At 47.6% G+C, this 20648-nt stretch overlaps 1 protein-coding gene across 8 annotated transcripts in view; it reads left to right on the forward strand.

The window, feature by feature from the left end:
- LOC143981679 (3-galactosyl-N-acetylglucosaminide 4-alpha-L-fucosyltransferase FUT3-like) overlaps positions 1-20648 on the forward strand; it is a 146927-nt gene that overhangs the window by 110878 nt on the left and 15401 nt on the right. For 2 of the 8 annotated variants that reach the window (XM_077479721.1, XM_077479712.1), the window contains exons 2-3: positions 2920-2971; positions 4180-4282. The exons of 2 other annotated variants lie outside the window; for them this stretch is intronic. The gene's annotated coding sequence lies outside the window, so the exon portion shown is untranslated. Of the gene's footprint in view, positions 1-2919; positions 2985-4179; positions 4283-20648 lie in introns of all 8 variants that reach the window. 4 more of the 8 variants (XM_077479732.1, XM_077479705.1, XM_077479689.1 and 1 more) reach the window with 2 other exon arrangements.

Below are 20648 nucleotides of genomic sequence, written 5' to 3' on the forward strand. Positions count from 1 at the left end.
TGACCATTCTTCCAGAAGTCCCTTTGTGAGGTCAGGCACTGATGTTGGAGGAGAATGCCTGTTCCACAGTCTCCGCTCTAATTCATCCCAAAGGTGTTCTCTTGGGTGCAGGCCAGTCAAATTCCTCCGCACCAAACTTGCTCATCCATGTCTTTATGCACCTTGCTTTGTGTAATGGTTCAAATCATTTGGTAGAGGTAGGAGTATGGTGTGGGATTGTTTTTTGGGGGTTGGGCTTTGCCCCTTAGTTCCAGTGAAGGGAACTCTTAAGGCCTCAGCATACCAAGACATTTTAGACAATTTCATGCTCCCAACTTTGTGGGAACCGTTTGGGAATGCTCACCAACATGACTGCACACCAGTGCAGAAAGCAAGTTCCATAAAGACATCGATGAGCAAGTTTGAGGTGGAGGAACTTGACAGACCCGCACCAAGTCCTGATCTCAACCAGAGCGCAGACTGCGAGCCAGGCCTTCTAGTAAAACATCAGTGCCTGACCTCACAAAATGTGCTTCTGGAAAAATGGTCAAATGTTCCCATAGACACATTCCTAAACCTTGTGGACAGCCTTCCCAGAAGAGTTAAAGCTGTTAAAGCTGCAAAGGTTGGGCCAACTCAATATTGAACCCTATGGACTAAGACTGGGATGCCATTAAATGTCGTGTGTGTAAAGGCCAGTGTCCCAATACTTTTGAGTGTATATTTCAGCAATTCACCTTTAGCGGCAGGTTCCATGGCTTAAATCTGGAACTTCTTAGCTGGCCTGGAGAGATCTAAAGACTGCAGGGCTTCACAGTGATTAGTGCTGTAGTGTGCTGAACTTTCCCTTGCCAGCTCCATCCCTCTGCTACTGCTGCTCAGACTGAGGGCCCCAATCCAGCCATGCTTACTTTGAAATCTCAATCTCAGTCAGTATTCATTCACAATTGTGGCTAGTATACTATGCAGGATAGGTGGGTACTCTCAGCACGTTTCCTTAGAATATATCTGCTTCTTCAGGTCTGTAACGGGTATAAACTACAATAATAAACATACAGGAGTGTATCAGGTATTAACTACAATAATAGAAATACACATAAACATTGTATACATGTATTATTACACAAAAACAATATTCAAAATTGCAAAAAACCTAATGTTGTTTAGAAAACCATACCAGGGTAATTTTAACATTTGAGTGCTCCCCTGTAATAATAGTACACAAAGGCATGGTGACCAATCTGGAGAGGAAAACTGGTTCTGTAATTACATAGAAAGCAGCTTCATACATCATGATTGCTTAAACCCCCTCTGCATGTAAAGAGGTAATGGTAAAAAAAAAAACCTAGGTGAGAAAGTCTACTCAAAAATATGTTGCTAGATTATAGTGTTGTGGCTATGCTAACATCCTCTAAATACCTGTCACAAAAAGGGCCCAAGGAGATTACTAAAACAGGAGCCTCAGCATATCCATTGGCCATCATTTTAGTATAGCAGTATCAAAAGTATAAGTAGGCCAAGATTTACAAAAGTGTTGTCACGTAACTGGTAGGCGAGCCCAGAATGCAGGGAACGGCCTCTCGTAGCCTCTGGCTCGAGAACCCCTGAGGGTGGTAACAGGGATTCAAAAGTTCAGAGTGCACAAGTGCCTGGCAGGTGTAAAGCAGATCCGGATTGTCAGCAGCAAACACAGGCAGCAGATAAGAACGGCTGGTGACAGTCGGCAGGTGGCAGCAGGCACAGGCAGTCTGACTGGAACAGCAGAAGGTCGTCAGCAGGTGACAGCAGGTATTGGATATCCGATCGGGTCAGCAGGAGGTAACAGCAGAGTCGGGTACAGGCCGGGTCGGTAACAGGCGGACAACAACGGTACAAGGGAAGAGGCAGAGACGTAGTCAGACAGGCAAGGAGTCGGTGGCAGGCAGCAAACGAACGTAGTCAGGAACAGGCCGGGTAACAGGAATCAAGGCAACAGATAGCAAGTAACAGAATCTCCGGACACGCTGTAGACTGGACAGCAAGAGGGAAGCCGAGGCAGAGTCCTTAAGTAACCTTTACGGCGCCAAAGCGGTCGCACGGCGAGTCTGCGTGCCCCCGCGAGTAACCGTGCGTCCGTTCGTGACCCCGCGCACCCGCGTGCACTCGTTCGCAACATCGCGCCCGACCGTACCAACGCGCACCCGCGTGCGTCCGTTCGCGTTAACACGCACCAAAGGGTAACGACAGGTTCTCAGCAACGGGCCCCTGCGAGCAGATCTCCCATGTGCGATCGGATCGCCAGGACGGTCATGACAAGTGTTCTTTAAAAACAGAGAAAGAAAATTACCCATGGAATAGTGTTGAGGCAAATAACACCGTGCACTCTGCCGGTAGTCCCTTGCCTCCCACCCTTATAGTCTCAAATGACACAGAGCCTCACCAACCCCCCCATGTATGCCCATCAAGGTCTGGCTCATTTCATTTGGTTCATTTGGTTAAAGTCCATCAACTTTATTAGCAATTATTTGGGCCTTGTTTCTGGCAAATCTTTAGACGATGTTAAAGTGGAAGGAAACATCCCTATCGTTTTCAGCCAAGGAAGCTGCCATCTTTGCCTCTGTTTTAATCTTCAACTGCTATGGTGCTGCACATGTGATTCGTTATGACACCAGCCATTGGATGGTTTGATAGTTTGGCTGAGAGCACAGCCAATGTGCAGTTAGCATTCCCGGCATGCCTTTTTTTTAACTGTTTAAATCGATGGGTTTACTTCCACTTTAACTACAGCAATATCATTTAGCAACATTCTCAAATAGCCCTTCTCCCCCATTGTGTCCTTCCTCTTTATATGCAGATGAGGTTTAAGCAATCATGATTATGATGCACTAAGCTACTTTATAACCGGCTGTAGAACCAGTTTTTTTTTTCTCCAGTTTGATCATTGTGTCTTCGTCCTTTTAGGTTCTCAAACTTCTCCTAGGCAAGCAAAGTGGACATCGCCCAGGCATACAACGTGAGTTTTTTAGGTAATCTTGAATACTGTTGATGTGCAATAATACATGTATTGGATGTTTATGTATATTTTTATTGTAAATGAGTAAAACAGGTGACAGAAAACAATTTTACCATTCCTGTAAGAAGATGATCCAAATAAACTGTGCTCATGCTCTCCTCCACCTGTGTATTAGACTGCTCACCTCACGATTTGACCCCTGTTTCACCAGCGGGTCAAATAAAGCAGTCCCCCTCTGGGGATATCACAAGGGACTGGCGTAAGGTTACACCGAAAGTCCTCAAGTCCATGCAATTCCTCTAAAGCCTTGTACACACGGTCAGAGAATCCGTCGGAATGTGTCTTATCGGACCGTGTTGTTGGATAATCCGACTGTGTGTGGTATGCATCCGACTGATTCCGTCCGAATCTCCGTCGGACCCAATTTTCCAACATGTTGGAAATATTTCCCGACCAACTGGGCCGGTCGGACCTAATCCGATCATGTGTAGAGCATTTTGATCGGACCAAGTGCCACGCATGCTCAGATCAAATTCCTACATCAAAACTATTGGCTAGTAGCCTGAATGTAGTCCCATCGTAACGAAATTACGTCATCACGTTCTGAAAGATCGGATTTTTTGCCAACTTTGTCCGACCGTGTGTATGCAACAGTTTCGGACAAGATCCGACGGACAAAATCCGACGGATTTGGTTGGCAAAATCTCCGACCGTGTGTACAGGGGCTAAGTGGTTGACAAGCTCTCTGAATGTCCAACGATCAACATGTGTATAATACAGAATGGCGAGATCTAGTGCTTTCCATTTTAAAACCAGTTTATTCCCATAAAAGATGAGTCAACCATACTCACAAATAAGGGACTATAAGCTGTGCTAGCTGTACAGGCATAGATACAAATCAAACTGGATAGCCGTGGTGTGACGTCAGCACATGGGCTCAGTCCCCTATACATGTATCGTCAAGGCGAAACTTCTTCAGTAGGGGTCTACTACTATAGTAGTGGCTGGTAAGTGAGCTAGGAATTTTTGTTTGTTGTTTTTTTGACATGTGTCGACCTTCCATGTGCTTCTTACTGCAAAGGCCCGTTATAAGTTGGGGTAGTTGACAATTATTTGCACTGTAGATGTTGGACTAGGTGGTGATTATGTACAGCTTTTCTGGTTCATGTGTATTGAAAGTTTTTATTTATTTTTTTTTTTTTTAACAGAACTCCTTGTTTGTTTTACATCATAGGAGGGGGGCAATTTTATCAGACAATTAAGCCAACGTGAGTCAGTCTGGATATACAAGACGCAAGTTTTAGCGCGCAGGTGCTCAATATAGAGTTTTGACCTTAATTGTTTCATTTATAATGGTTAAATGGGTGTATATATACATGATATTTTATGTGATCATGACAGTATTTGAGCAAAATTGATTTTAATATTAATCATTTTTTTGCAAAGCTTTTTTAAGAAAGTTTTTTAGAACTAATTTTAACATTTAAAAAAAAAAAAATTAGAATAATTTTTTTATAAAAATGGAATTATAATATCTATTAGCTCGAGTATTTTAATTAGATATTATTTTTTAATAATAAATAACTTGTTGTGGGGCGTTACATTTATAGAAATATTGTTTGCAAGAAGGTGTTATTCTATATGGTTTTATATGATTATGTTATCTATGGAGGTTTTATATGTCAATATTTAGGGTGTAGTATGTAACAGGACTTTTCCACGGAAATTAGCGGTGGAAAGGTATGAGAACACTGTGTATTTATACAGATTAATTTTGTCTACCTTGGTGACGCACTCTCCTACTCAGCTTATTTGAGTTCCTGGGGACACAGGAAGTGGGAGTATCCCTTGAGCCCACAGCCATGGTGACGTCTAGAGGATCGCCTAGGCAATGGAGGGATATATTAACCCATCCTTGCAGGCATTTTTGGCTGGTGATTGTGTGCACATAGCATTATACTTGAGAGAGAAGATCTGCACAGTGGTATTTCAGTTTTATAACACATTTTATGAGAACTTTTTTTTTTTTTAACAACAAGGTTGTTTTTTATTGAGAAGACATCATATAACAATTTAGCATTCAAACAGTACAAACAGGTGTGTACAATACAGGAGTGGCTTAGAAGAAAGCAACATTAGTTCCAGACATCAAATGAAACAGTATTACAGAAAGGTGTGCAAATGGCTTAAACAAGCAAATTACCTCACAGAAGGGGGGTAAGAGGGTAGAGGAGGAGGGGAAGGGGAAAGGAGGGGGGTGCTCTCACATCCCACATACCGATCTATCAGAACTGCTCCAGCCATGGCAACCATCTCCGATCAAATTTCGGTGGACACCCTCTAGCCATGTAAGTCAGTTTATATAGAGGGAGAACTGCATTAACTGCGGCATCCCAAGACTCCACCGTGGGGGGAGAAGGCGATATCCACTGCCGAAGGATTTCCCTTCTGGCGTAAAACACCAGGAGTGAAATCAGCAGCTTGGTGTATCTCGCTTGTTGGTCATCCTCATGAACCCCCAGGAGGGCCAGCTCGGGTGACATAGGCAGGGTTAATTGGAGACGGACATTGATATGCTCAAAGACGGCCAACCAGCATCTTTCAATGTGGATGCAATCCCAGAACATATGCAGATAAGTGCTGTCAGATGAGTGACACCTGGGGCACTCCAGAGACCTGTGGGTGTAAATCCTGTGCAGCCTCTGCGGCGTGTAATACACTTGATGCAAGAATTTAGTATGAACCAACCTAACAGCCTAGGCCCATCTTCAAAACACTCCTCCCAGGTTTGCCTATCCAGACTAGGGATGTCCGAGTGCCACTTATCCCAGAGGGTGCTCATCCTAGGAGAGTTAGTCCCCAGCAGGACCTGCTATAGTGTAGTGAGAGTCTTCTTGAGGATTCCTGCACCAGGGTAGCCTCAACGGGGTCCGTTTGCAGGGTTATAGGTCTAGGGAACTGGGCCCTGGCCGGATGCCCTCAACTGGTAATACCTGAAAAGCATGCTACCAGGGAGTCCAAATTTCCTTACTAGGCTCTGGAAGGGGAGTAGGGAGCCCTCCCTGAAAACATCTTGGAGAACCCTGATGCCGTACCGGGCCCACAGCTGCGGGTCCGGAATTGTCCCAAAGTGGGCAATAGATGGGTTCTCCCACAGCAGGGTTACATAGTTACATAGTTACATAGTTAGTAAGGTTGAATAAAGACATCAGTCCATCCAGTTCAACCTGAGTGAGTGTCTACAATTGTCCCTATCCCTTTACATTGCACACTCACATTGGTCCCTACCCTCAAGGAGTCACAATCCAAGATCCCCAGTTGTATACTAGGGCCAATTTTAGACAGAAGCCAATTAACCTAACTGCATGTCTTTGGAGTGTGGGAGGAAACCGGAGTACCTGGAGGAAACCCACGCAGGCACAGGGAGAACATGCAAACTCCAGGCAGGTAGTGTCATGGTTGGGATTTGAACCAGTGACCTTTTTTACTGCTAGGCGAGAGTGCTAACCACTACACCACTGTGCCGCCCTAGGGTGAAGGGTGAATGTTGATCCCCCTCGGATAAATCTCTTTCTGGCCACTGGCCAGACCCGCAAAGTTATTTTAGTGGAGGACGGGAGGAACCGATAGGCTCTGGGCCCTCTGTACACCAAGTTACAAAGCTCCATCAAGGAACCCAAAATAGCCGCCTCCAGACCCACTGCCGCATTAGTCCTAGACTGCTCAAACCACCACCTCACTGTAACTAACATCGCCATTCAGTAATAAACCTGCAGATTTGGCATAGCCAGGCCCCCACACCAACCTGACCAGCCTGGGGGACCGTCCTCCCCACAGAAACGTGCCAATGTACCCCTTCAGCTCCCTAAAAAAGGAGCCAGGGAGCCACACCGGGTAGTTGCGGAACATGTAAAAAACCTTGGGAGGTATATCATTTTCAGGAAGTTAATCCATCCCAGCAGGGATAGTGGAAGATCCCTCCACCTAGTGCAGTGCTCCCTAAGTTTCCCGACTATGGGCTGGAGATTATGGCGACCGAAGGACCGGAGGTCCCTTGTTACCACTATAACCAAATACTTAAATTGCTTCTACCCACAACAGTGGAGATGGTGTCTGCGACGCTCAGGCCTGGGGATCTAACTGGAAAAGGACAGACTTAGCCTAGTTGATTTGGATTCCCGAATACTTCCCAAATTCGGTAAAGATACTTAAAGCCGCCTGCAATGAAGCTCCCGCATTCTGCAAGTACAACAGAGCGTCTTCCACATACAGCGAGATTTTCTCCTCCAGAGGGCCATTCCTAAGCCCCCGAACCGCAGCGGATTCCTGAATCAATATAGCCAACGGCTCGAGAGCCAGCGCGAAGAGGCTGGGCGACAACGGGCACCCCTATGAGAAAATTTTTTAAAGAAAATACAGAAGTTGTTTTTTTCACTAAATTTACTATTTTTTTTTTTTTCATTAATATTTTTGAGAAGTCACACGAGGACTGATTTGAGTGTGAGATAATCCCTATTAATAAGCATTGTACACTTTATATTTGTATGTATATTTTAGAGTTTATTTGATAGCTCTGCACTATTTAACAATTATTATAATCCACCATTCCTGTCAGATGATCCAAATAAACTGTGCTCATGCTCTCCTCCACCTGTGTATTAGACTGCTCACCTCACGATTTGACCCCTGTTTCACCAGTGGGTCAAATAAAGCAGTTCCTCTCTGGGGATATCACAAGGGACTGGTGTAAAGCTTATAACGAAATACCTCAATTGCATACATTTCCTCTAAGTGGTTAACAAGCTCTCCAAGCTTTGATCAACATATGTATAAAAACAGAATAGTGAGATCTAGTGCTTTCCATTTAAAACCAGTTTATTCCCATAAAAGATGAGTCAAACATACTCACAAGTAAGGCACTATAAGCTGTGACATCAGCACATGGGCTCCATCCCCTATACACGTATCGTCAAGGCGTAGACTTCTTCAGTAGGGGGGTCTACTACTATAGTAGTGGCTGGTAAGTGAGGTAGAAATTTTTGTTTGTGCTTCTTGCTCAGTGGCGTAACTAGAACCTTCAGGACCCCGATGCAGGAAACCATGGCGGGCCCCCCCCCCCCCCCCCCGACCTCCGGACAGGGCTCTTTTCTCCGAGCCCAATGGTGGAACACCAGGGCCCAGTCCCAAGTGGGTGGCCACATATAAAGGAACAGATTTAAAAAAACATCAATTACAGCCATTGTGCCCATCAAACGCCACCACTGTGCCCATCAAACGCCACCACTGTACCATCAAATGTCACTACTGTGCTCATCAAATGTCACTATTGTGGCCATCAAACTCTGCCGCTGTGCCCATCAAACTCTGCCGTTGTGCCCATCAAACTCTGCCGTTGTGCACATCAAACTCTGCCACCACTGTGCCCATCAGATGCTGCCACTGTGCCCATCAAATGCCACCGTCGTGCCCATCAAATGCTGCCAGTGTACCCATCAAATGCTGCCACTGTGCCCATCAAATGCCGCTACTGTGCACATCAAATTCTGTTGGTGTGCCCATCAAATGCTGCCACTGTGAATCCCCACCGCCTGCTTGCTGTCTGCCCGCCACTTACCCTGTCTTGGTGGGGCAGCGGGTAACGGCCATGAGCGGGGTCCTCCATGCATCTCCTGCCATCCTCATCTCCCTTCCTCTCCTCCTGATGGGCGTCCAATAGCTGTGTCTATCGTTTCAGCCAATCGGGTGATGGGTAACAGACCCGCACACCTGATTGGTGGAAAGGCGGTTCAGTGTTAGGAAATTTAATATTAATTCACTTTTCTAACACACCTGGGTAGACTGTGAGCGTCAAGCATGGCGCTCGCAGTTCACTTATTTTGAAGCCTATTAGAACCCATGGCTCTAATCGGGTGCTGCAAAAACACCCCCGCCGCTGTAATTCAGGCACCCGGCACCCCAAAAGGGACCAGACCCCTAAATATGGGGGTGGCAGCGGTGGCCATGGATAGATTCATGCTATGCTATGCATGAATCTATCCATTGGTCATAGAGGGGGTGGAACCTGTGCACCCTTTTGGATGCACCGCCACTGATAAACACATGCACATTCACATACATACATTTGCATACATGCACACTCACATACATGCGCACACACACATGCATACATACACATACATATATGAACACACATATATGCATGCTCTCACACACACACACACACACACACACAAGCATGCTCACACACACACACACATGCAAGCATGCTCACACACACACACACACACATGCAAGCATGCTCACACACACACATACAAGCATGCTCACACACACACATGCTCACACGCACACATACAAGCATGCTCACATGCACACATACAAGCTCACACGCACACATACAAGCATGCTCACATGCACACATACAAGCATGCTCACACACACGCACATACAAGCATGCTCACACACACACACACACACAAGCATGCTTACACACACAAGCATGCTCACACACACAAGCATGCTCACACACGCACATACAAGCATGCTCACACACGTGCACACACAAGCATGCTCACACACACACACACACATACATGCATGCTCACACACACGCATATACATGCATGCTCACACACACACATACAAACACAAATACAGTAGCTAGTCTTATTAAAAAAAAGGGCAGAGATTTACCTTGGCTCTTCCTGCCGGGCACTGCACTGTAGGAGGAGACAAAGAGCACACACTGTGCTTTCACTAAAGGCTAATGTGAGGAGCTCCCGCATAATGCTGATTTCAGTTCGGCTGATGATCGGGGAGCTCCTCTCAGCCTTCCCTCCTATGGAAGAGTACAGGGGGCCCTCAAGGGCCCCCTGCAGCAAGGGGCCTGGTCGCCATGGCGATCTTGGCGACCCCTATAATTCCGCCACTGTTCTTGCTGCAAAGGCCAGTTATAGGTTGGGGTGGTTGCCGTTTATTTGTACTGTAGGTGTTGGACTAGGTGGTGATTATGTACAGGTTTTCTGGTTCATGTGTATTTGAAAGTTTTTTTTTTTCTTGTTTTTTTTTTAAAGAAATCTTTGTTTTATCTGTAGCACTAACCCCCAAAGGAGCTGCTGGTTTGATTGGGCTTACCGTTGCCTTCTTCACCTCGATTTGCGTCTAGGGGTTTCCTGACTGATGACAGATCCGCTTAAAGGGATTTTTATTTACAAAAAAACTTAGTTAACGAACAGTCACTTAGTATAGGATCAGAGGGTTAGGAGGAAAGTTCAGGTGCTCTTAGTGTCAAAGTCAATGATAAAGGACTTGCTTACTTCAACTAAATCCAGGGAATAGCCATTCATAGCTGGATGTTCACTCAAGTTGGATAATCCCTCTATCACAAGGCCTAGCAGCCAACAAGGTACTTATACCAGGAACAAGTTTCTGCCACAGATGTTGTTGTAGAACATGTAGGAAACTAGAACTTGTAGAACATTCATATTAAACCAGTATCTTTCAGCCGGTTCGGCGATACCCACGAGATTGGATTCACTTAGGACCCTCAGCCTCACCAGGCTCTTGCTAAGAAGCCAACCCGTACATAGCCTTCTTTTGAAGAGTCCTCCCCTGGATAGCTACGGAGATGGCACCGGACCACCTTTCTTTAGTTTCCTTGCCTCAGTCTAGCCAGCCCCAAGACATAGTCGGGTGGATCGGTACCCTAGGCCATAGCCTTCCTGGGAGCTGGTCAGGAAGACCAGGACCATGGAGTCAGAACATACTTCTGGACTGGAACCCCAAACCACGTGACATCCCCATCTTAAGTACCCTCTCCCAGAAAGCACAGCAAGAGTGACACTCCCACTGGGCTGGCTCCGAGAGAAAGTAACCTTAAAGCACCCAACCAGACTGTGGTTTCATGCCTGCCAGAAGAGACAGTGCCCCCTATGGCCAGGCTAAATACTCTATAGTCCAGTCAGCCTGATGCTAAGGTCCAAATTTAAAATAATTATACCCAAACCAAACTGCAGTTCAGGTGTAACATTAAATTTCAAAAAACATAGCGTGTGCTCTTCAGGAGCTGGCACTTCATATATTGGCACTAAATAAAAGTTTGTATAAAATGTTCATGTAAAGTTGGTATCTCAAAAGTCTGCACATTTCTATGTTTTGCCAGATACCTGCTCCCATTTCCAGCTCAAACTGTCACAGCGAACTGAGCCAGAAGTTTGCCCCTTCCTCCTTCCCCCACAGTCTTCTGGGACACGCCACAGGTCCTAGAAGACTATAGGACTATTCACATGGCGCAGCACGACTCGTGCATGCACTATAGAAAACAGGCTGTAAGGCTTCACTTCCTATTTCCCTTATTAGAGATGCTGCACCCAACGCTGATAGTAGAATTGGCTCAGGTGAGGGCAAAACAGGATCCCTGGACAGATAAATGTCCTTATATTGAAAGTCAGCAGCTACTATTTGTAGCTGCTGACTTTTAATTTGTTGTGAAGGAGCCTGGAGCTTCTCTTTAAGCAAAAGAAAAAAAAAATCCACAGACACCATTACCCCCAAAAAAAAAAAAAAAATCCACAGAGAGTTACCCAAACAAGCTGCAGCCCCACCTTCTGCATTAGTGTGAATACCTGTGTCATTCCGATATTCAGTCTGACATGTCGCATCTCCGATCATGGTAAGAAGCCTCTGAAGCCACATGATCAGCTGTGACCAATCATCGCGTGAACCAGGAAGTGGCGGTAAATGGTATTCCTCGGTTTGCACTGACAGGGAGAGCCGATCGGCGGCTCTCCCTGTCAGAGGGGGGTCTGTGCTGATAATCATCACACTGATTATCAGCACAGTCCCATCAGATGTGCTACCACAGCTGCCAGTCAGTGCCCATAAGCTGCCAAAAATGACAAGTTTTACTGCTGGGCACTGATTAGCACAAATTTTTTTTTGGGGCACTGACTGGCAGCTTATGGGCACTGACAGGCGGCACTGATGAGGTACTGATTGGCACTATCATTACCTCCTCATCAGTGCTGCCTATCAGTGCCCATCACAGCTGCCTGTCAGTGCCACATATCAGTGCCCATCAATTCTACATATCAGTGCCAACCCATCAGTGACTCCTCATCAGTGCCCATCAGTGAAGGAGAAACTATTTTTTTTTTTTAATTTCGGTCTTTTTTTGTTTAGTAAAAAATAAAAACCGCAGAGGTGACCAAATACAACCAAAAGAAAGCTCTATTTGTGGGAACAAAATGATAAACATTTTGTTTAGGTACAGTGTAGCATGACCGCGCAATTGTCATTCAAAGTGCGACAGTGCTGAAAGCTCTAAATTGTCCTGGAAGGGGCAAAAGTGCCCGGTATTGAAGTGGTTAAAGGAATTTTGCATTTTCAATGTCTAAAGGGGTTGTAAAGTCAAAAAGGTTTTTATAGAATGCATTAAGACAAAAAAAAATACTGTGTGCATCAGCTCCCCTAACATAGTTGCCAACATTGTAAAAAAAAATGTTGGGACACTTTTTTTTTGTTGGCAGTAGGCGGAGTTGTATTATAATTAGGGGCGGGGCATGCATATATAGGTGTGGCACAGGGAAAAGTGAAAATGCAGCGTGGTTTACGGAAAATAGTGGGCGGGGCTTACATGGGTGTGGTTAGAGTCTGAGATGAATGCGGGATGGAGAGGGAAAGGGGGGAGGGAGGGATGGAGGGACAGCAGCCCCCAATCCTACACCACAATAGCAATATGTGTTTTCCAGAGTTTGACAATCAGCAGATAAAGATACTCCAAATACCTGGTGTTAGCGCTTCAATCATCCCGGTGCCATGATTGTTTTGGTGTCAGGATGATTGAAGCACAATATTTATATTATTACATTGTAATATAAAATGAAATCATTCAACTCACCATAATGCCGAATCAGTGGGAGCCCTGAGCGCGTCACTAGCCACGTTGCCTCCCACCAGATACCATCAGGTGTCCCAAGCAGAGTCTGTCCTTACATCAGGTGCCCCCATTAGTTCTCCTAACATCTGGTGCCCCTCTGAGATCCAGACTGACCCCCTCTGACATCCAGACTGACCCCCTCTGACATCCAGACTGGCCCCCTCTGACATCCAGACTCTGACTGGCCCCCGACAGATCTTCCAGACTCGCTCTGAAACCCATCTCTATCCAGCGATGTCCACGAGTGTCTCAGCTGTCCAGGACTCTGCTTCCTGATTTGGCTGAGACACAGCAGCAGCGTCATTGACTCCCCTTCTGTCAAAGTCAGTTAGCCAATCAGGAGAGAGAGGGGACAGGACCGAACCACAGCTCCATGTTAGAATAGACACACACGGAGCTTCAACTCAGCTTGGGTGCCCCAATAGCAAGCTGCTTGCTGTGGGAGGGGCCAGGAGCACCGAAGAGGGACCTGAGAAGAGACCGATCTGGGCTGCTCTGTGCAAAAACCACTGCAACACAGGAGATAAGTATAAGATGTTTATTTTTATAGAAAAAAAAAAGACTTTACATTCACTTTAAAATGTTAATGTTTTGCTTTATTAAAACCACTGCTCAAACCAAATTGAGTTTAGATTTTTTAATTTTTTTGCTTGGTATGTTCATTTTTTACTCTATTTTTGAGCGTATGGAATAATGGGAAGGGTTAAAGTTTGAACAAATGATATAGGTTCAGCTTTTCATGACAGGATGTGGTTTTGAATCGGTAACAGTTGATAATGCAACGGGAGTTTCAAAGCTGGCAATGTTTCTTTTATCAAACTAATTTTTATGTGTTGTTTGTTTGGATAGTGAAAGTCGGTAAGCTTGAAGATTTTACTTGGCGAACAGTGTCAGATACCATGAATAAGACTGAGACAGAGGTACAGTTAACATGAGAAGGAAGTGTCACCAGCACACCAGAATCTCCAAAATGGAGTCCAAAACGTTAATCGCATAGTATCAAAAAAATAAATAAATAAAAAGTGACGTTTCAGAGCCATGCAGGACCCCTTCATCGGGCATGTGACAAATTGTGATACAAACAATCCACTATTTAAAGAACCATTCACCAATTAGTGCAAAGAGGAAAATAACCCCCAGCCAGGGCCGTCTTTAATATTGATTGGACCCTGGGAAAACTTTTTCTTTGGGCCCGCCATACAATTTTGCTCTCTACCCCCAACAGCCCATAGCACAGACTTATCTAAAATACACTTTAATAATGTAAACAAGAACTGGTCCACACTTTTGCCGCGTACACACGATCAGACTATCCAGTAAAAAAAGTCTCCCCATGTGTGGGCCCAGGTGGACTTTTTCTTTCCAAAAGTCCGGCGGACTTAGAAAGAAGTTTGGACTAAAAATTGTCTGCCGGACTCTGCAGTCCGGCAGACAATCCGGCCGTCTGTGTGCTAGTCCGCCGTACTTTTGAAATGAACGGACTTGACCACACATGGAGAAAAGTCTGTTCATTTTGAACGCGGCTCCAGGTAGACTGGACTAGCGAAGGAGGTCAATGTCGCCGCCTCCATCGGCGAGATTGACACCTCGCTGGCCCTGTCACCTGGTATCGACTTAAAGGGGAAGCACTACGCCGAAAAAACGGCATGCGGGTCCCCCCAAAGTCCATAGCAGACCCTTATCCGAGCATGCAGCCTGGCTGGTCAGGAAAGGGGGTGGGGACAAGCGAGCGCCCCCCCCCCGGGCCATACCAGGCCTTGTGCCCTCAACATGCGGGTGCTTTGGGGAAGGGGGAGCCCTGCAGCACCCCCACCCCAAAGCACCTTGTCCCCATGTTGATGAAGACAAGGGCCTCTTCCCGACAACCCTGGTCGTTGGTTGTCGGTCTGTGGGCAGGGAACTTATCGGAATCCAGGAGCCCCCTTTAATAAGGGTGCCCCCATATACCAGCCCCCCACCCTATGCGAATGAGTATTGGGGTACCATGTACCCCTACCCATTCACCTGGTGAAAAAAAGTGTAAAGAAAAAAAACGCAACACGTTTTTAAAATAATTTATTGCACCTCTCCGGTGGTCTTCCATCTTGCGGGGTCTTCTCACCGGACTCCTCCGCTATCTTCTGCTTTTTTACTAGCGGAGGAGCCCAGCTTTCTTCTTCGTCGTCACCGCCGCCATCCGGGGGTCTTCTTCCGACTTCGGGGGTCTTGTTCCCCCTCTTCGGGTCTTCTTGCCATGCCTCCGCTTTCTTCTTTCAGCTCTTTTACCAGTGGTGGCCCGGTCTTCTGTCACCGCCGCCTTTTCTTCTTCTTCTTCTTCCTTGAGATGTTGACTCAATGCTTTCTCTGGCCGCAATGACAGACGCGTTGTGGGGTGACTTTTATATAGGAATAATGGGTGGGGTCACTGGGTGATGTCACATGGTGACTCCGCTCCTTATGATGTCACAGAGGATGCTGGGACTGTGACATAAGGGGGCGGGGGTCACCATGTGACATCACCCAGTGACCCCGCCCATTGTCCCTATATAAGTCACCGCACAACGCGCCTCTGTCATTGCGGCCAGAGAGAGCGTTGAGTCAACATCTCAAGGAAGAAAAAGAGAAGGCGGCAGCGGCGGTGACAGAAGACCAAGCCACCTCTAGTAAAAGAGCTGGAAGAAGAAAGTGGAGGCCCGGCAAGAAGACCCCCGAAGAGGGGGACAAGACCCCCCGAAGTCGGAAGAAGACCCCCGGATGGTAGTGGCGACAACGAAGAAGAAAGCCAGGCTCCTCCGCTAGTAAAAGAGCAGAAGATAGCGGAGGAGTCCAGCGAGAAGACCCCCCCCAGATGGAAGACCACCGGAGCTGTGCAATAAATTATTTTAAAAACGTGTTGTTTTTTTCTTTACACTTTTTTTCACCAGGTGAATGGGTAGGAGTACATGGTACTCCAAAACTCATTCACATAGGGTGGGGGGACGGAATCTGTGGGACCCCTTATTAAAGGGGGCTCCCGGATTCTGATAAGCTCCCCACCCGCAGACCCCAACAACCAATGGCCAGGGATGTTGGGAAGAGGCCCTTGTCCTCATCAACATGGGGACAAGGTGCTTTGGGGTGGGGGGCACGTAGGTCTGTGAGCATTCTGCGAGTGCATGTAGGTCTGCGAGCGGTCCACGAGTGCACGTAGGTCTGCTGAGAGTACCTGTGTATTATCTTGAGTATTAGTGTCAGGAAGCTAGTTGTAATTTGGACAGGGTATAATCCCCAATCCTCAATAAATGTAATGGGTACTACGCCTGATGGGTGTGGAGAGGAAACTTGTTGTACATCTTGTGGCATGTATGCGTTCCTTGATCATCTGATCGAGGGTGAATACTGCTGTGCAAAATGTAAGCTCATTGTTTCCCTAGAAGCCCAGGTTCTGAATCTGTGGTAGCAACTGTCAGCACTGAGAAGTCCCTCCATACTAAAGGAGAGCCAGGAACGTACACGACAGGGGCCAGCACAGAGGCGGGTGGGGACAAAGAGGTGCAGGCACCAGGGATTGGTGACGAGTAGATGGGTGACGGTCAGGAAGGGGGGGAGTGCCAGGGAGGTTGATCCAGGACTGGAGCATCCCAATAAGTACGCTCCATTGAGTGACATTGGTGAAACCAGTCAGGGACCAAAACTGCTGGAGCAGAGGGACTCTCCTAGCTGCCAAGGGAAGAACTCCTCCAGTGAGAGTGGGGGGGATGCGAAGGGAAAGGAAAGATTCTGGTGGAAGGGGACTCAATTCTTAGGACAGAGAGGCTAATCTGTAACAAAGACCTGAAGCGCCAAACTGTATGTTGTCTAACGGACAACTTGGTTCGGCACATCACGGATCTTGTGGACAGATTACTGGGAGGGGCTGTCATGGTGCACATTGGCACTAATGGCAAAGTCAGAGGCAGACAGAGTGTCCTAAAGAACGATTTTAGGAAGCTAAATTGAGGAAAAGGACCTCCAAGGTAGAATTCTCAGGAAAACTCCTGGTGCATCGAGCTACACCAGAAATGCAGAGGGAGCTTAGGGAAGTAAACAAATGGCTGAAGAGCTGGTACAGTAAGGAGGGGTTTGGGTTCCCGGAGGACTGGGCCGACTTCTCAGTCGATAACCAGTAGTGATGGGCGAACACGGCCGATAGTTCGTGAACCGGAACGTTCGCGGCGGGCCCCATTGACTTCAATGGGAGGCGAACTTCGCAACCTACAGGTCAAATTTGCAGCCACAAAATAATTAATAGCTGTGCAAACATAATCCCACCACATGGCCAATGACATAACACATGTATGAGGTGAATCTGGGATCGACAACTACAAGCATTCTTTTTTTTATATGGGAAATTGTTGTGATAATTCAGCACTGTGGAGCGCATGAAGGCAATGGAGGAGAGGGAAGGTCAGGGTAGGCAAAGTGGGTGCAGGAGATGATCACCAGCAGCGTGACATACAGCAATGACACCTGCACCGTGATAGAGTGATCTGACAACAGCACCGTGATAGAGAGCACTGACATCAGCAGCGTGATATACAGCACTGACAGCAGCACCGTGATAGAGAGTACTGACATCAGCACTGTGATATACAGCACTGACACCTGCACCGTAAGCAGCCCAAGGAGGAAGTCAGCATAGCACAGGGATGGTGGGAGCCTCTCATAATGAGCATAGCACAGGGATGGTGGGAGCCCCTCATAATGAGCATAGCACAGGGATGGTGGGAGCCCCTCATAATAAGCAGCCCCAGGAGGATGTCAGCATAGCACAGGGATGGTGGGAGCCCCTCATAATAAGCAGCCCCAGGAGGATGTCAGCATAGCACAGGGATGGTGGGAGCCCCTCACAATAAGCAGCCCCAGGAGGAAGTCAGCACAGCACAGGGATGGTGGGAGCCCCTCAAAATGAGCATAGCACAGGGATGGTGGGAGCCCCTCATAATGAGCATAGCACAGGGATGGTGGCAGCCCCTCATAATATGCACAGCAGAGGTACAGCCCCAGGAGGAATCAGCACAGCACAGGGATGGTGGGAGCCCCTCATAATATGCACAGCAGAGGTACAGCCCCAGGAGGATGTCAGCACAGCACAGGGATGGTGGGAGCCCCTCATAATAAGCAGCCCCAGTAGAAATATGACACCGCTCAACCTCTTCAAAGAGGAGGGTACGGGAATATAGTACGGTGTGCTTTTTTTGGAGAAGGAAGTGAGCCAAATGAAGCTGTGCTCGATTAAAAAAATTGTTTATAGACATATACATGGTCTACTGGTCACATGTGTTGAATTCCTCCGAGATCCATGCCTCATTCATTTTTAGAAATGTGAGGTAGTTAACACTGTCGTGAGCTAGACGAGTACACTCCTTTTGGACAGGACACTGGATGAGGGGCAAGCCAACAGTTCGATTGCAAATTGGGCAAGCTCTGGCTAGAGGTCAAGCCTGCCCACCCAGTAGTCCAGGGGTTCATCACTCCTCAGAGCGTCCACATCGGCCGTTAACCCGATGTAGTCAGACACCTGACGGTCTAGGCGTTCCCTGATGCTGGATCCGGATGACACCTGTCGATGGGTCGGCTGAAAGAATGACTTCATATCCGAAGTCACCAACACATCTTCAAACCGGCCTCTTCTTGCAGGCGCTGTTGGATTGGTACCCGCAACTCCTTCTCTGGGAGTGGGAATTGCTCCTCTGCCAGCGCACGCAAAGGCAGAATGCAGCATTTCTCGAAGCAAGGCCTGGAAGTGCTCCATTCTGCCAGCCCTCTGTGACGGTGGTAACATTTCCGCCATTTTGTGATTGTACCGGGGGTCTAAGTACGTTGCCACCCAGTACTGGTCCTTGACCCTTATGCTTTTTATACGGGAGTCCCTGTTAAAACACTGGAGCATGAAGGCCCCCATTTGCACTAAACTGGAAGCGGTGTGGTGGCCTGGCTCCTGCTCATCATCCAGGATAATGTCATCCTTTTCATTCTCCTCTCCCCATCCACGCACAACAGGGATCCCAGGCATCTTCCCGCTCCTGCTCCTCCAAAGCTTGATCAATGACACGACGCAATGCACGCTCCATAAAGAAGGCATAAGGTAACATGTCACTGATGGCGCCATGGCTGCGACTGACCAGTTTGGTGATCTCCTCAAATAGGCGCATAAGTCTGCATGCGTCGCGCATGAGCAGCCACTGGCGCGGTGAAAAAAACCCCAGCTCCGCAGAACCTGTTCTGCCGCAGACGTTAACTGCATGTTTCTGCTGGAGCAGCCTATCAAGCATATAGAAGGTTGAGTTCCATTGCGTCGGGCAATCGCAAATAAGACGTCTGACCAGCAGATTGTGTCGCAAGGCGAGCCATGGCCGTGTAAGATCTTCTGAAATGGGCCGAGATTTTCCTTGCCTGCCGCAAGATGTCCTGGACCCCAGGGTATTTGACAAGGAATCGCTGCACGACCAAGTTTAAGACGTGTGCCATGCATGGCACGTGCGTGATTTTGCCCTGTTTCAATGCGCTAAGCAGATTGGCACCGTTGTCACACACCACTTTACCAACTGTCCAATTGAGCGGTGTTAGCCACTGATCTGCCTGTGAATGCAAAGCTGAAAGGAGTGCCGGGCCAGTGTGGCTCTTGACTTCCAGGCACAACAGACGCAGCACAGCATGGCAACGTCTCACCTGGCATGTCGAATAGGTTCTGGGGAGCTTGGGCAGCGCAGCGGAAGAGACGCTAGCAGCGGAAAAGGAGGAGTCAGCCGAGGAGGAGAGGGAGGAGGATGGAGTAGGAGGAGAAGAAGAGTCAGGCCTGCATGCAATCCGTGGCGGTAAAACCAAATCTACACGGGTGCCACGGGTTACATGCTTGATGGCCGTCAGAAGGTTCACCCAATGGGCAGTAAAAGTGATATACCTTCCCTGCCCGTGTTTGCTAGACCACGTGTCTGTGGTCAGATGTATCTTGGCACCGACACTGTGTGCCAGAGATACATTCACTTGCCTCTGAACATGGCCATATAGCTCTGGGATGCCCTTCTGTGAGAAATACTTCCTTCCTGGGACCTTCCATTGTGGTGTTCCAATGGCCACAAATTTGCGAAAAGGCCTCCGAGTCCACCAGTTTATATGGCAGTAGTTGGCAGGCTTTGAGTTCTGACAAGCCAGCCGTCAACCGTTGGGCAAGAGGGTTATCCGGTGTCATCATTTTTTTACGCTCGAACATTAGGCCCACGGAAGCCTGCCTTTTTGCAGAAAAACGTGAGCTTGGCGTAATGGAAGGTGGAGTGGAGGACAATTGTGAGGAGAGAGGAGAAGGAGAAGTAGAAGACGAGGCTGGACGGTGAGAGCCTGGAGTGTGGCTTTGTGTGTTCCGTTGCTCCCACTGGGCTCGGTGATGGCTGCTCATGTGCCTTCTTAAGGCGGTCGTCCCTAGGTGAGTGTTGGGCTTACCGCAACTAATGCGTTGACTGCAAAAGATTGCAGATGGCAACGCTATTGTCTGCAGCGGACACGTTAAAAAAAGCCCTCACTGCAGAGCCATGTGCCGGTGTCCTGGGAGCGCCAGATGTGACCGTACATGGTCGATGACTCGCTCCTGATACATTTGCAGTCTGCTTTGTCCCTCCTGTGCAATGTAAATTATTCCTGCTTCTCCTCCCTATCTGCTGGTCCATATCTCCCTCTGAACTCCCCTCCTCTTCCTCTCTTGTGGGCACCAACATGACATCACTAGACACTTCATCATCGACGTCA

This window comes from Lithobates pipiens, unplaced genomic scaffold, assembly GCF_037356315.1.
Source record: "Lithobates pipiens isolate NorthernLeopardFrog02 unplaced genomic scaffold, aLitPip1_a1.2 Scaffold_1, whole genome shotgun sequence".
Classification (NCBI taxonomy): Eukaryota; Metazoa; Chordata; class Amphibia; order Anura; family Ranidae; genus Lithobates; species Lithobates pipiens.